This window comes from Neophocaena asiaeorientalis, unplaced genomic scaffold (assembly GCF_003031525.2).
Source record: "Neophocaena asiaeorientalis asiaeorientalis breed wild unplaced genomic scaffold, Neophocaena_asiaeorientalis_V1.1 scaffold184, whole genome shotgun sequence".
Taxonomy (NCBI): domain Eukaryota; kingdom Metazoa; phylum Chordata; class Mammalia; order Artiodactyla; family Phocoenidae; genus Neophocaena; species Neophocaena asiaeorientalis.
Window position 1 is genome coordinate 6809010 of NW_020185325.1, and position 14814 is coordinate 6823823.

Consider the following 14814-nt stretch of genomic DNA (forward strand, 5'->3'; position numbering starts at 1 on the left):
CTCCTGCTGGCACTAAGGAAGCAAACTGCCATGTTGTGAAGAGAGCCACATGCAGAGAATGGCAGGCAGCCTCTAGAAGCTGACACTGCCCCCCAGCTGACAGCCAGCAAGAAAATAGTGACCTGGTTCTATAGCCATAATGAACTAAATTCTACCATCAACCAGTAAGCTTGGAGAAAGACCATAAGTCTCAGAAGCATTTGTGGCTCTCGCCAGTCACTTGATTTCAGCTTGGTGGGCAGAGAACTCATCTACGCCATGTGCAGACTTCTGACCTACAGAACTGAGATAACACTGTTTGTATTGTTTAAGCTGCTAAGTTTGTAGTAATTTATTATGGCAACAATAGAAAACTAGTACCGTAGCTAAGCACATGTCATATACATACACAATAGCTAATATATATGCTTTCATTACCAAATAATGAGGAGGGGTAACAATGTACAACAAAACCATGAAATACAAGCATGTACTAAGAAAGTTTAGTATTTTATGCAAGAAAACAAAATGAAACATTATTTCCTTTTTTTCATCAATGGTATAGCAAGAGCTGCCGACATTAATAGCCTAGTAAGTGTAATTTCAGAAAAAAAGAACAAAACCAAAGTCCTGTAATCCCTTAAATGTTGTCATTAGTAATCACTTGCAGTTACTGATACCTATAGTATGCTGATTATCTTACACATACCATTTTATTTAGTCTTCCTGCTATCTCTGAAGTGTAGGTTTTCTACATCCTATTTTGCAGATTAGAAAGCAGAGGTTTAGGGGGCCTAGTAACTTACTTGAAGTCACACAGGTTGTTAAAAATAGACAAGAATCAAAACCAACCTATCAGACTCCAAATCACTGATTTTTCTACTGTACTACATTGCCCATAATCACTTTGTTTTAAGCCTTCAATCAAAGTTAAACTACAAACACTAATGGAACATGACTATAATATTTACATTAACACAAACTAGAAACAATTTTGGAAGCATCAATAACTAATATATGTATAGCACCTTCACAAAAGATTTCTCACTGATCTCAGGAGATTACCTGTGAGGCAGTTAGGGCAGGTATTATTAATTTACCTATTTTACAGATAAAAGAACTGAGGTTCAGAGAGTTATACCTGACTTGCCACAGGCCATGACACTGAGTGACAGTATTAGGTCTCAATTTCACATCTTCTCTTCAAATATAGAGTTTTTTCTCCAAAGTGAGACAGGTATACGGCGGGGGTTGGGGAGCAGGGAGGAGTATGGTTGTAACGGGGAAGAAGGATGCAGAAATGGTGCTAAAGGGGATGGCAATCATCCAACCCATCTACTTCTTAAGTTTCAAAGCATCAGTCCCAGTCATGGCTAGTCTACAAGGCTAGGGCACTTATGTGCCCAAATAGAAAACATAAAATTTCTGCTGTGACTATGAAAAGAAAAAGCTACATGGTCTGGTGCTTTGAATCCACCATATTTGCACATAAAATAATAAGCACATTAGATCACTTTTATTTGGGATAATGAATCGTTCATTTCATAAGAATTGTCTTGGAAAAGAATTCCCAGTGCTATGTTATGATTTTAACGGTTAAATCTCTTTTTTTTATGAGTACTCAATTTTTCCACATCTTTTCACCTGACATCATTTGTAGAAATACAAAGAGAGAATAATCACAACTAGAAACAATACAGCTTTCTCCACTGTACTGATTAACACTCTATAATGGCATTGATAAGAATGGAGTGTTCAATCATATATTCTGGCAGTGAGTTATGGTTAATAATATCACAAGTACTGTGATAACATTATAGAAGTAAATCCTATTTCTAATAAGTGGTAAAGCTTAGTTAAATGCACTGTCAACAATGTTGTCAATTAACTGTAAATTACTAGTGCCAAGGTAAAGGCGAGCTGTTTGTTTCTCAGCAAACAGTTCATTGAGAAGATTGTTGCAATTATAAATCTCTCACGTCCTACTACATTTTCTTACTAGAGGTTGAATAGTCATTAATATCTTACAGAGTCGAGGTTTTGCCGCAATTGTTTAATAGCTATTTTGCAATTATAAGCAGCATACTAGTTAAACAAAATTAGAGTCCACCATTATTTTTGTAATGAATTGGAAATATAAAAAAACATGTAACTCTCTGGAAGTCCAAGCATACTTAGTTCTCCTTAGCCTCCCACGGAGTGAAGGGTTAATACATTAAGAAATGCAGTATAGTTACACTAATTATTGTGTATGGGTTCTTGATAAGTGACTTGCTTTAGTTTTAAATCCCAAATGGCTAGTACCTCCATGTGATTCTCTTAGGACTCTAGAAGGCACATTTTTATTTCTCATGTGCTAACATACTGTGGATATACTTATCTTTAACAAATGGACTTCTTGAAAAATTAAGTACACTAAGAAACAAGTGCATTTTGGATTCAGAATATTAATCCTAAGGAAGTCCTCTTTTTTCTTTTTTTCTTCTTTGTAATCATATAATTATTTTAGGCTTACTGTGGTTATATAAAATTAAATCATAATTTAAAAAAATGCTATGATTACTGTGATTATTTCAGTGCATGGAGTACTTAATCAGTCCCAAGTGTAATAACACAATGGGTGCTATCTTTATAACACAACACAACAACAAAAAAAGATGTTTTCAAATCTTGGATTTTTCACACACTGACAACTTAGAAGGTGCTGAAGGACACACAAAATGTAGACAACTCAAGCCTAATATGGAAACTGCTACCATTTTAATTTGAAATTCAATTTAGGAATTTATATGCTCTCACCTGAAATGTTTCTTTCTGTAGAAGCTGCCTTTGTCCACCTTATGTAAATCATCCTCCCCATTTGTACTCTGTCACATCAACTCATACAGCAAATATGTCACATCACTGTATAACATAAAATTTGCAATCATCATTTAAATAAAATAGAATGTACATGTTTATCATTGATGCCCTCTTTAGAATGTAAGCACCAGAATTCTGTCATGTTAACCACTGTATTTCCAGTGCCCCATATGAGCTCGGTGTATAGTACATTTTAATAAATACATGCTAAATGGATAAATTAATGAATTAACGAATAAGGGTGTGTGGCCCCAGCTTTTGCAATCCGCCATCAATCTAGAGAGTAACAACAGCTGGGCCTATAATGAATACTTTGTGAATGGATCAGTCCTGCCCGGAATTCTACTGATCAGCTTCCGTCATGAAGCACGTCTGAGAGCACCTGGGTGATGAGGGTAGGGGTGTACCACTTATTACACACACATCAGAGCTTGGCTGGAAAAAAGTGCAACACCACATCATGAAGCTCGTTACCATGTGAAGCAGAAGCACAATTCATCATAGTATGTAAAGGGGCAACCAGGGGTACAATCCAAAGGGATGACTTCACAGGCTGAGAATATAAAAGAACTGCTGATCATGAATCTCTCTATTCCACTCTATCCTCGCACAAAATAGAACATTTAAGAATTAACAATAAGCCTGACTCATCTTGAGGAAATTCTCAAGAAAGAGTCCAAGGAATAATTAATGTAAATCTAATATAATTTTACTTTCTATCCATACGAACCAACTTCCCCAGAATATTTCCATACTCGAGGTGATAGAGAATTTGCCATCAAAATTTAAGGAAACAGGAAAGAGCAGAATCACAGACGAAGATCTTAGAAAGATTTACATAAAACCAACTGTGCCATATGATCTGGAGGTATTAAAGAGAGCTGTTTCCTGCTTGGATTCTCAACAGCTCCCTCCTTAATGATATTTAGGATCTACTTCATATTACAGACATATGTTTGTCTTATTTCCTCCATGATTCTCTTGTCCCTGGAAGCAGTTTCTGTGCCTTGCCCTAAAGATGTTACTGCCCTATGTTGCCTTGTGCTGGGTGCACACTAAGTAGTTGCTAAATTATGTTGAAATCTCCTTTGCAATTTGCTTTTACGGATAAACATGGAAAGTTATTTAATATAGAAAAGTCACTGGTTATGATAGAACAACCACAAATCATTCTTTGAAGCTCCCCCCCCCCAATTTGGCCATTTCCACATAGCAGCTAGGAAGTGTAGATGATCAGGACACTTAAGAACAAGCTCTGCCTAGATTAGATGATTAGACAGACAGAAAACTAACCCAAATTACTAATTATATGTCCAACAGCACTTATATGTTATATGGCACTTTGTACTGTTTAAAAAACCTATTTCTCACTAGTTGTAACCATTTCATACTTGGAACCATTCTCAAATTTATCATGTGTATTGTGTGAATTGGACCAAAATGAAATGGACTTAATATGGGGCCATTAGAAGTACCTATGTATTCAATGAAAGAGTTAAAAGCTCCAAAAAGAAATGTGTTTCTCAAAGCCAAGGACAGAAATAAATATGTATATAAAATTTCTGTGGTACAGAGAAAACAATTAACAATTTCCACTGCCATTTGGATACAAAATGGACTGAAGAAAAGGATAAAAGTGGTAGCTGAACATGTTATATGGAAGAATTAGAAAAGCTAGAATTTAAAAGTTTCCTTCATCAACTAGTCCACAGTAACTCACAGATTACTAACAACTTATGCAAGTTTTACATGCCTATTCCATCTGCTCTTCATTTAAAAAAAAAAAAAAAACTTGTCACCATAGCAACTGCCACATGCCATGGTATTTATGCTGCATCTGATGTACAAAGCATGGTTTGTGTAGGAAGGAGTGTGTGTATGTATATGATGTGGCAGCTGTCGTCTCTGCCATTTTGTTGCTGCTCTAGAATAAAACAAGTAGTGGTTATGAATACTCATTTGAGTAGTGATACTAGTGCTCATTTAACTAAACCCTCACACGCACACCAAAGTGCTTATCTAATCACACTAGTCTGCTAACATGACTGACTTTAAAGGGTTGCTGAAAGAGAAAACCCCAATTTTTATCCTAATTTTTAAAAGTAGACCTAATACAACTGAAGTTCCTTTTTTTATTTCTTTTTAAAACAGCCAATGACTTTTTTGTGTAAAATTACAATATCTATTAGCCCTACTAGCTAATGGCATTTATCTCTTGGTAAGATCCTCTGCAACAAATGTTTAAAAGATGTCCCAGTTCCTTTGTTGTCCCATAATTTGTTTTGCAGTCAAATTACCAGAATTCAACTGGACATAAGATAGAGCTTGTAAATCATGGTAGGTCCTGCTGACATAATTCTCTACCCTTTATTTTCTTGCTGACTTCTACCATAGAAGTTGAAAATGCTAAATACCTGCTTTCCATTGTCTTTCAAAAGCTAAACGCTTAAAATTCCAGCTTCCCTTGCAGCTAGAGGTGGCCATGTGATACAATTCTGGCCAATGAGATCTAATCAGAAGTCTGTTGCTGTATATCTGGGAAAGCTTCACTCTCCTGAATAGAAAAGTGACAGACTCTACTAGCAAAACCCCTTCACCAGTCTAACTGCAATTGAAGTTTCAATGATTATTTTGCAATGGAGCAACAAGCACGATGGAGTGAAAGGACAGAAGAAGCAGAAGTTTATTTTGGCATGGTGGAAATGCTACACAAGCCCCTTCATTCCTACCACCACACCTCCTCTTATTTACAATAAATATCATTATTGCTTAGGCCACTGTAATATTTTCTATTACTTGCAGGTGAAGGTATTCTTATCTGACACAGAATTATTTTTATTCTACAAAGAATGCATTGTATTATTTTTATGTTAATAAAATAGAACCTATTCTAACCTACTCTATTTTTAGAGATTGTTTGTTGAGAAATTATACATGTGAGAAAGATAAGCCATAAACTGTATTTCATGCCCTTGATTCTCTATTTGATAAAAAGCTGGTGCTGCAATAAAATGGGTAAAATCTCAGTTTAAGAAACAAAAAGAACTGAGCAAATCTAAAAACCCAATCAAATTATAACCCATGTTTCTGAACTTAAAAAAAATCAATTCAGCTTGTGGATGTTTTCTAAGGTATTCATTTGGCATTTTAAACTAACCGCAATGGAAATTTTTAACATTTCAAGATAGATTTTGAGGTCTGCTTCCTCGCTTGGATTATTTCTTTTAAGAAACAGACTGACAGTATGTCCTTTTTGATGCCTAGCTACACTGGATCAAAGTTTTAGCCCCGATTCTTTGAATGTTACACACATGTTCTGAAGGAAGACTAGAGACCAGACAAGCATTCAGGTAAGGCGTCAATGGCATCCAAACCCCCTTAGTTGAAAACAGCTTTTGTTTTTCGCCTTTGGTAAAGCTTAATACACCGTATTAAGCAATAGTTTACAGTAATAAGAGTTAAAATAGCTTACTACACATCAAATACGAAAGAAGACTAAGCAGCTAGTAGTAAGATGAGAGCATCAGAAACAGGAAGCTAAGCACAAATTATAGATAAACCTCCACTAGTCAAGACAAACTCTGCTCCTCCCACCTCTTTCCTTCACATACACCAGAGAGCCTATCAGCTATAAGGAGACCCAGTTAAACGGAGACTATCTAATAATAGGAAAATCCATGGTGTCCTCTATTGCATATTCAGTGGCAGTGAAAGAGCAACATGATAATCAGAGAGTAGATGGAAAGCAGATGGTTCAGAGCAATAGTATACACATTGTTCTTCTAACTTTCGTATGTCCAATTTCAAAATATTTGGTTAAATGACAAGTAAGATGTACAGTTATATAGTAAAGTCCCCAAATCAAGAAATATTGCCCACTTAGAAAATTTGATCTATGCCCAGGATAGATCAAATTGAAAATACATATAAATGAAAAAATTTTTAGTCTTAATGAATTCACAAATTTCATTCATTTATCCATCCATTCAATCATTCACTTATTCATTCAACAGAGCTACTGATCCCTCTAGGAAAAAAATTATTCCTCTCCCTAAAAAATGGCCATCCATTTTTTAAGGTACAGTAAATAAATAATTTTAATAGCTTGGAAAACCTTCTTTATCTTTGAACTCTGTTGAACATTTTAGTAAAAATACCACGTATTTTTGCTTTCTTAAATCCAGAGTGTCAACAAGACTACAGCTAGTGAAGCAGATTATTTTTCCCACTCTATATTTATAAAATTTTATTCTAACCTAAATTCAACATTAAGAGAAAAATTCATGGGGTGGTATGAAATAGGACATAATTCGTTAAAGGATTCATCAACTTGTAATGGATTCACTGTTATAACTATTGTTGAAACCTTCCTTTGGACGTCCAAGCAAGAGTAGGCAGCATATACATACACTGTTGGATATACATTAGCCAAGTTTATAAAAACCTCTCTCTCCCTCTAATACACACACACACACACACACACACACACACACACACACACACACACACACACACTAAAGTGTATGTATACTGCCAGATGGAATTTCAGGTGCCTACATCATCACTGCTATTATTAAATTATCTTTTGTGATGATACCTCAGGCAGTCAGGAGTGTTGCAAGAAGGAGCTAGGAAAACATCTTCAGTTTTTAAAGCTATTAAAATTTCTTGCAGGTGTGTTTGGAAGAAGCACAGCACAAATTCACTTGCACACTATGAGGACTAGAGACTATGCAGCCCATCCACAAGGGGCAATTAACACAAAAAGTGTAGGGCAAGGAACAGCCAGAGTTGCAAACTAAACAGAACTTGTATCCCCCAATTATACTGCAATGCACAGATGTTTATTCCACAAACTAAATGATACTGGCAGTTTGGGGCTATGATATAATTCTATAGGGTCCACCTTTCTAAATACTTACTTTCTACTGATCTTATTTTTCCCTAGTTCTCAAAATTGTGTTTTCTTTTCTCTCTGTGATGTGAGCCTATTAAAAATAGATAGCTAGTGGGAAACAGCCACATAGCACAGGGAGATCAGCTCGGTGCTTTGTGACCACCTAGAGGGGTGGGATAGGGAGGGTGGGAGGGAGGGAGATGCAAGAAGGAAGAGATATGGGAACATATGTATATGTATAACTGATTCACTTTGTTATAAAGCAGAAACTAACACACCATTGTAAAGCAATTATACTCCAATAAAGATGTTTAAAAAAAAAAATATGACGAGCCTTACTCACCTACTTGTTGCAGCATAAGCTTCAATATGCTACATCTGCTATAGAATTTCTTCCCGCAGTCACTTCAGTGAAAAGCTTTTGGGAGTGTATTAATAAAAACCTTTCTAAGTTCTAACTCTCCCCTCTCCCCCCAAGTATTATATGTGTGTAAGAAGCTTTAGCTCTTACTCTGTATACAAATTAAAGCTGATTTCAATTAGCCCCAACACCAGTGATCCAAAGAAAAGCTGGTCCCCCCGCCCCCAGTTTAGTGGTGCTTAAGTCTGTTTTTAGAAGAAAACTTAAAATCCTTATTCTTCCCCACATTCCAGAATATCTCATGAGTCATTTCAGAAGTAAGAAAAGCACAGAGAATAACTTTGGCTGCCATACCAACCTGTCATTTAAGAAAGCTACATTAATCAATAACACCTGAACAGTTCAATTACTGAATAAGAAAGGCAAAGAAATGGAAAAAAGATTAATAGGTCTTCCCCCAAATTAGACCCCTAAAATCAAAGAGGAGCTGCAACCTATGATGATTTGAAAAGACTATTACTGCTTGAGTTAATATATAATTATCAAACCCTTTTATTTATTTTTTTCCACATACAGCAGCCAGTTTCACTGACCATTTTCCTGCTCAGAGAATTTTTCACCTTTGATTAATGACACTTAATAAAAATTCCAGCTAGTTGCAATGAAAAGAAAAAGAGTCACCTGAACCAATGGTGAGTGCCTTACAGAGCTAGGCTAGCAAAGGTTAATGGCATCATTACTCAGGTCTTTGGAGTACACATATCCCTCTCAGAGTATGTTAGGCATGCTGGATAGTGCATTAACCCCTTCCAAACTCTAGGTCCATGGAACTGTTCATTTTGAAAGATAATTAATTATTATTTATAAATACACGCCATTTTTTCCTTGAAGGATTTTTGGATATTGCAATGACAAATAAAATGGAGGAGAGTGAATCATATCCCAGAGGATGACAATAAAGAGAAAAAAAATGCTTCAGAAGAACAAAACGCAAGTCCCAGTCCACAAGGCAAGTATAAACCAATTATCTAAAGTATTTACTCTCTGTACACCTAGCCTACCAGGAATGCCTCTTGAGAATTCTTATACTTCATACAAAGGAATGGACAATATCTTTATGGTGTCATAAGATTCATGGAAGTTTTTTTTTTCTAAATCATCCCTTGATACTGACTAATTGTACTGCACCCATGGTACAACTCAGAAAAGAATATCTTTGTGGTAGCAAGGAAAGCTTGTTTATTCATTAATCAAATTTCAGTGAGCCTCTACTATGTGGCAGCCATTATTCCAATGCTCAGGATACATCAGTACACAAAATAGACCGCCAAAAGCTTGTGAAATTCATATTCTAGTGGGGGAAGTAGATAATTAAAATGCAACATAGTAAATAGAGAAAATAATAATGTTAGAAAGTGCTAAGTGTGAAGGTAGACAATAGAACTAGGTAAGGGTAACTGTGAGTGGCAAGGTGGTCTATTTTAATGGGAAGAAGAGGTTGCTATTTTAATGGCCTGGTTAAAAGGCTTCCACTGTGGTGGCTAACATTAGCCTTCTACTCACCTGCTCATGATCATTTTGATTAGTTAGGAAATACCTTTGTTGTCTGCTTATCCATCTAGCGTCTAGGAACTCCATGGTCTATAAGCCATTGATCTGTGCGGGTCAAAGTCACCTAGCCTCGTTGCTCAGTAGAGAAATTACATCCATCTTGTCTCTGACAGTTAAGTGCAAAGTGAGACTGCTCGCCTCTAGAAAAGGAAAGGACTGTTCCTGCTGGCCTGAAGGATTCAGGGACATCTAGGGGTTTAAGGTTTTCTATCATATCCCTCACTGCTTCCCTATCAGGTCATAAGTCCTGCCCCTTCCCTATCAGGATCCTGACTTTAGCATAAGATCCCTGCTAGGAGTGCATTCAGCCTCTTTTATACCCTATAACACCCTTATAACAATTTGAGGGCCTGATTTACAGTATATTCAGACCTCTGGATGCAGGACATAAGGATTTCTTTAAATATATCTGTGAAGACTTCTGGATATCACAGCTGACCTAAGTCTAACCATATCTTTCTTCGAGGCCTCTAGGTCAATTGAAAAGCCAGCTATTTCTACATTACTTATAATTGCCATGGCCCCTTTACTGTTCAGGTGCTAGAACCGTTTCAAAGCCCAGCACCCTCCCCCTGCCAACCTATACCTCATCTCAGTCCACCACCACGACAGTGTAATGAATTGTGACAATACAACACACAAATAGATAGCTAGTGGGAAGCAGCCGCATAGCACAGGGAGATCAGCTCGGTGCTTCGTGACCACCTAGAGGGGTGGGATAGGGAGGGTGGAAGGGAGGGAGATGCAAGAGGGAAGAGATATGGGAACATATGTATAACTGATTCACTTTGTTATAAAGCAGAAACTGACACACCATTGTAAAGCAATTATACTCCAATAAAGATGTTAAAAAAAAAAACAAAGATTTTCCACAATCTACTTATCATCAGCAATTGGGTCTGTCATCTGATGGCCAAGGAATCCAATACTAGAATCATGTCCTAAAAGTCTGCTTTCTAGAGTTAAGTTGGGTGAATTGTCTTAGATAGGGATTCCCTAAAATCAGAGCCTAAGATAAGAACTTACATGCCAGAAGTCTACTTGAGAGAAATCCCATGAAGAATCGTGGGTGTAGGGGATATGAGACTTGGAAGGGAGAAAAGCCAATAAAGGGTGTATCAATGAGTGAGGCATTGGTATGGACAACTTGGGGTTGATGCTACTGTGATTTCTCTGAGAAACTGTGGAACATACCACAGGATCAACCTACTAAAGGACTGAGTGGCTAGGGCATTTTCCACCAGACTCTATCCCTATTGTTTGTAGGTCATCCCTGGAGTGGTTAGCTTTTCTGCACAAAGTATATTGTATCTATTGTAGTGGAATCAGTTTCAGAGAGCCATAGAATTCCTTCAGAGGAGAGGAAGAGAGATGTAGGTATTCGTGATATTAGGCTGTCAGCATGCATGCTGGACAGTCTACTATACCAACAGGCACACTGAAGTGGGCCAATGGATCAGCACAATAGCATCTGCAGCATTGCTTATATCCTAAATTTAAACAAGGGGTCTTAACTTATCAGAGTAAGTATGTTTCAATACCTTAACTCTTCTTCAGGATAACACAAGGACTTTGGAACATCTTAAATCCACTTATCCAACTCCTAATTTACATGCTATTGCTGTCAAGTACTTTAATGATATTAAATCAGAAACATATTAAACCCATAAAAGATCATTTTTATTGTTGTTTTAATTATCCAGTATTCATTAGGTTTATCCTAATATTTAGCATTTTCCCCACAACTCTGGCCTCTCATTTGGGATTATCTTCCTTCTGCCTAAAATATATCCTTTAGAATTTTCCTTGGTGCAATCTGATAGTGATTAACTCTTTTGTTGTTTTTGTTCTTTTGAAAATGCCATTTTGTATTCATTTTTGACAAATGCGTATACTACTGGGTATAAAATTCTAGTTTTGAAACTGTTATTTTTCTCTAGTACATTGTAAACATCATTCCTTTATCTTCTGGTTTCCATTTTGGACTCAAGAAGTAAGCTCTCATTTTAACCATGGTTTTCTTTAATGGTAGTGTCCTGTAACTGCTTTAAAATTTGTCTCTGGTTTTCTGAGGTGTCACTATGTGTCTAAGAGAAAACAAAAGAAAATTTCCCACCTGTGGTTCATTGGGTTTTTAAAATACGAGAATAGGTGTCTTTCATCTGTTCTAAAGTATTTCCAACTATTTTTTCCTCAAATATTTCTACTCCATTCTATCCTTTCTGAGACTCACATGAAATGGATATTAAATTTTCTCTCTGAATCTTCTAATCTGCTTATTCCTCATCTGCATTTTTCATCTTCATATTGTTCTATACTTCTTTTTGAATAGTTTCTTTTTTTTTTTTTTTTTGTGGTATGCGGGCCTCTCACTGTTGTGGCCTCTCCCGTTGTGGAGCACAGGCTCTGGATGCGCAGGCCCAGTGGCCATGGTTCACGGGCCCAGCCACTCCGCGGCATGTGGGATCTTCCCGGACCGGGGCACAAACCCGTGTCCCCTGCATCAGCAGGCGAACTCTCAACCACTGCACCACCAGGGAAGCCCTACTGAATAGTTTCTTTTGATCTGTTTCCAGTTAACTAATACCTCTTCATCTGTGTTTAATTTTCTCTTAAATCCATAAACTGAATTCTTATGTTATCATAGTTTTTACTGTATAATTTTTATTTGTTTTTAGTCACTTTTTTTTAAATTAAGATTTTATTTTTTTAGAGAAGTTTTAGGTTCACAGCAAAATTGAGGGGAAGGTACAGAGATTTCCAATATACCTTCTACCATTACACATGCATAGCCTTCTCCATTATCAACATCCTCCACCAGGGTGGTATACTTGTTACAGCTGATTAACCTACACTGACACATAATTATCAGAAGTCCATAGATTAAATTAGGTGAGACAATCTCACTATTGTTGTACATTCTATGGGTTTGGACAAATGTATAATGACATGTGTCTAGCACCATAGTATCATACATAGTATTTTCTCTGTCCTAAAAATCCTCTGTGCTCTCCCCTGCCCCTCAAGCCATAGCAACCACTGATCTTTGTACTCTCTCCATAGTTTTGCATTTTCCATAACATCTTATAGTTGTAATCCTACAGTATGTAGCCTTTTTAGATTGGCCTCTTTCACTTAGTACTACACATTTAAGATTCCTCCATGTCTTTTCATGGCTTACTAGCTCATTTCCTTTTAGTGCTAAATAATATCCCATTGTCTGGATGTACCACAGTTTAGCATCCATTTACCTACTGAAGGCCATCTTGGTTGCTTCCCAGTTTTGACGATTATGAATAAAGCTGCCATAAACATCCATGTGCAGATTTTTGTGGGGACAAGAGTTTTCAACTCCTCTGGGTAAATGCCAAGGAGTGAGATTGCTGGATTGTATAGTAAGAGTATGGTTAGTTTTGTAAGAAGCTGGCAAACTGTCTTCCAAAGTGGCTGTATACCATTTTACATTCCCACCAGTAATGAATGAGAGTTCCTGTTGTTCATCTTTGCCAACATTTGGTGTTGCCAGTGCTTTGGATTTTGGATGTTTTAGGTGTGTACTAATATCTCCTATGTCATTTTTTAGTTTCTAGTTTCCTGGCAAATTATTCCATCTTACATTTTTTAAAACCACAGTAAAAGTTGGTGTTTTATTGTCCATGTCTGATAGTTCCAAAATCCCATGTCTTTTTGGGTTTGTTATTACTGTATGCTATTTCTGATGTTTTGTGCTTGCTTTCTTATCTTTAGTTGTATAATAAAAGTTTTATTTAAAAAATTATTTGGTAGATAATTATGATATCTAAGATAATGATAACTTCCTTTAGGGATTATCTGTGATAGCTTCTGGGAGTTGTTAGAGGGACTTGGAGTTTCCATAACGCTAAATGATAAAATTCTGGATGCAAGCCCCTGTGATATTGGATTTACTTCCCGTTCACGCTTCCTTGAGAGCACAGTTCTTTATGAATCTGGTTTTAATTGGGGCCAGAGTCTCCATCTTTAGCAGGATTCCAGCTTTGACCTCTGTGCTCCCAGATCCATGAGATCACCAAAAGCAAGACTTAGTTTTGTAGCTGCTCTCTTAGGTTGGGAAAATATCCCCAAAGCAAAACCAATTTTCAGTTGCTATTCTGAGTTCTCTAAAATCTTGGCCTGACTTTTCCTCATTATTTGATAACCTCTTTGATACTTTCCAAAAGATGTCTTTGAAAACTTTGATCAGGTTCTTCAGTTTTTCTGAGAGACAAGACTGGATTGGGTCAACTAGTTTGCTATTATTGGAAGTGAAATTCTCCATCTTATGTCCTTTTTATTTTGGCCAGAGAGGCTTACATTCCTATATTTTTACTAAGCCAATGTTTCTTGATAAAACAAAATATTAATAAAACTATAAAAATTGCTTGTGAAATGCAGAGTTTTGTTGATTTATAGTCTCTATGTGGCTGATGCTAAGACCGCAGAAACAATAAATATACTATTTAGGTATAGAGAGTAATTTTTTTTATTGAGGTATAATTGACATATAATGTTGTATAAGTTTAAGGTGTACAACGTGTTGATTTGTCACATTTATATATTGCAATATGATTACCACTGCAGTGTTAATTAACGCCTCCATCATACTACATAATTCTTTCTTTTCTGTGGTGAGAAAATTTATTATCTAGTCTCTTAGCAACTTTGAAGTATATAATACAGTATTGTTGACGATAATCACAATGCTGTACATTAGCTCTCCAGAACATATGCATCTTCTAAATTCAGGTTTGTACCCTTTAACCAATATCTACTCAATTATCCCACCCCCTGCAGCCACCGCCATTCTCGTCTTTATTTATACAAGTTCAGCTTTTTTTAGGTTCTACATATAAGTGATATCATATAGTACACCCTCAAGGTCCATCTATGTTGTAGCAAATGACAGGATTTCCTTCTTTCCTGTGGAATATTATTCCTGTGGAATAATATTCCATTGTGTGTATGTATGTGAAAAAAATATATATATACATATATATCTCACATCTTCTTTATCCATTCATCTATTGACAAATACTTAGATTGTTTTTGTATCTTGGTTATTGTGAATTATGCTGCAATCAACATG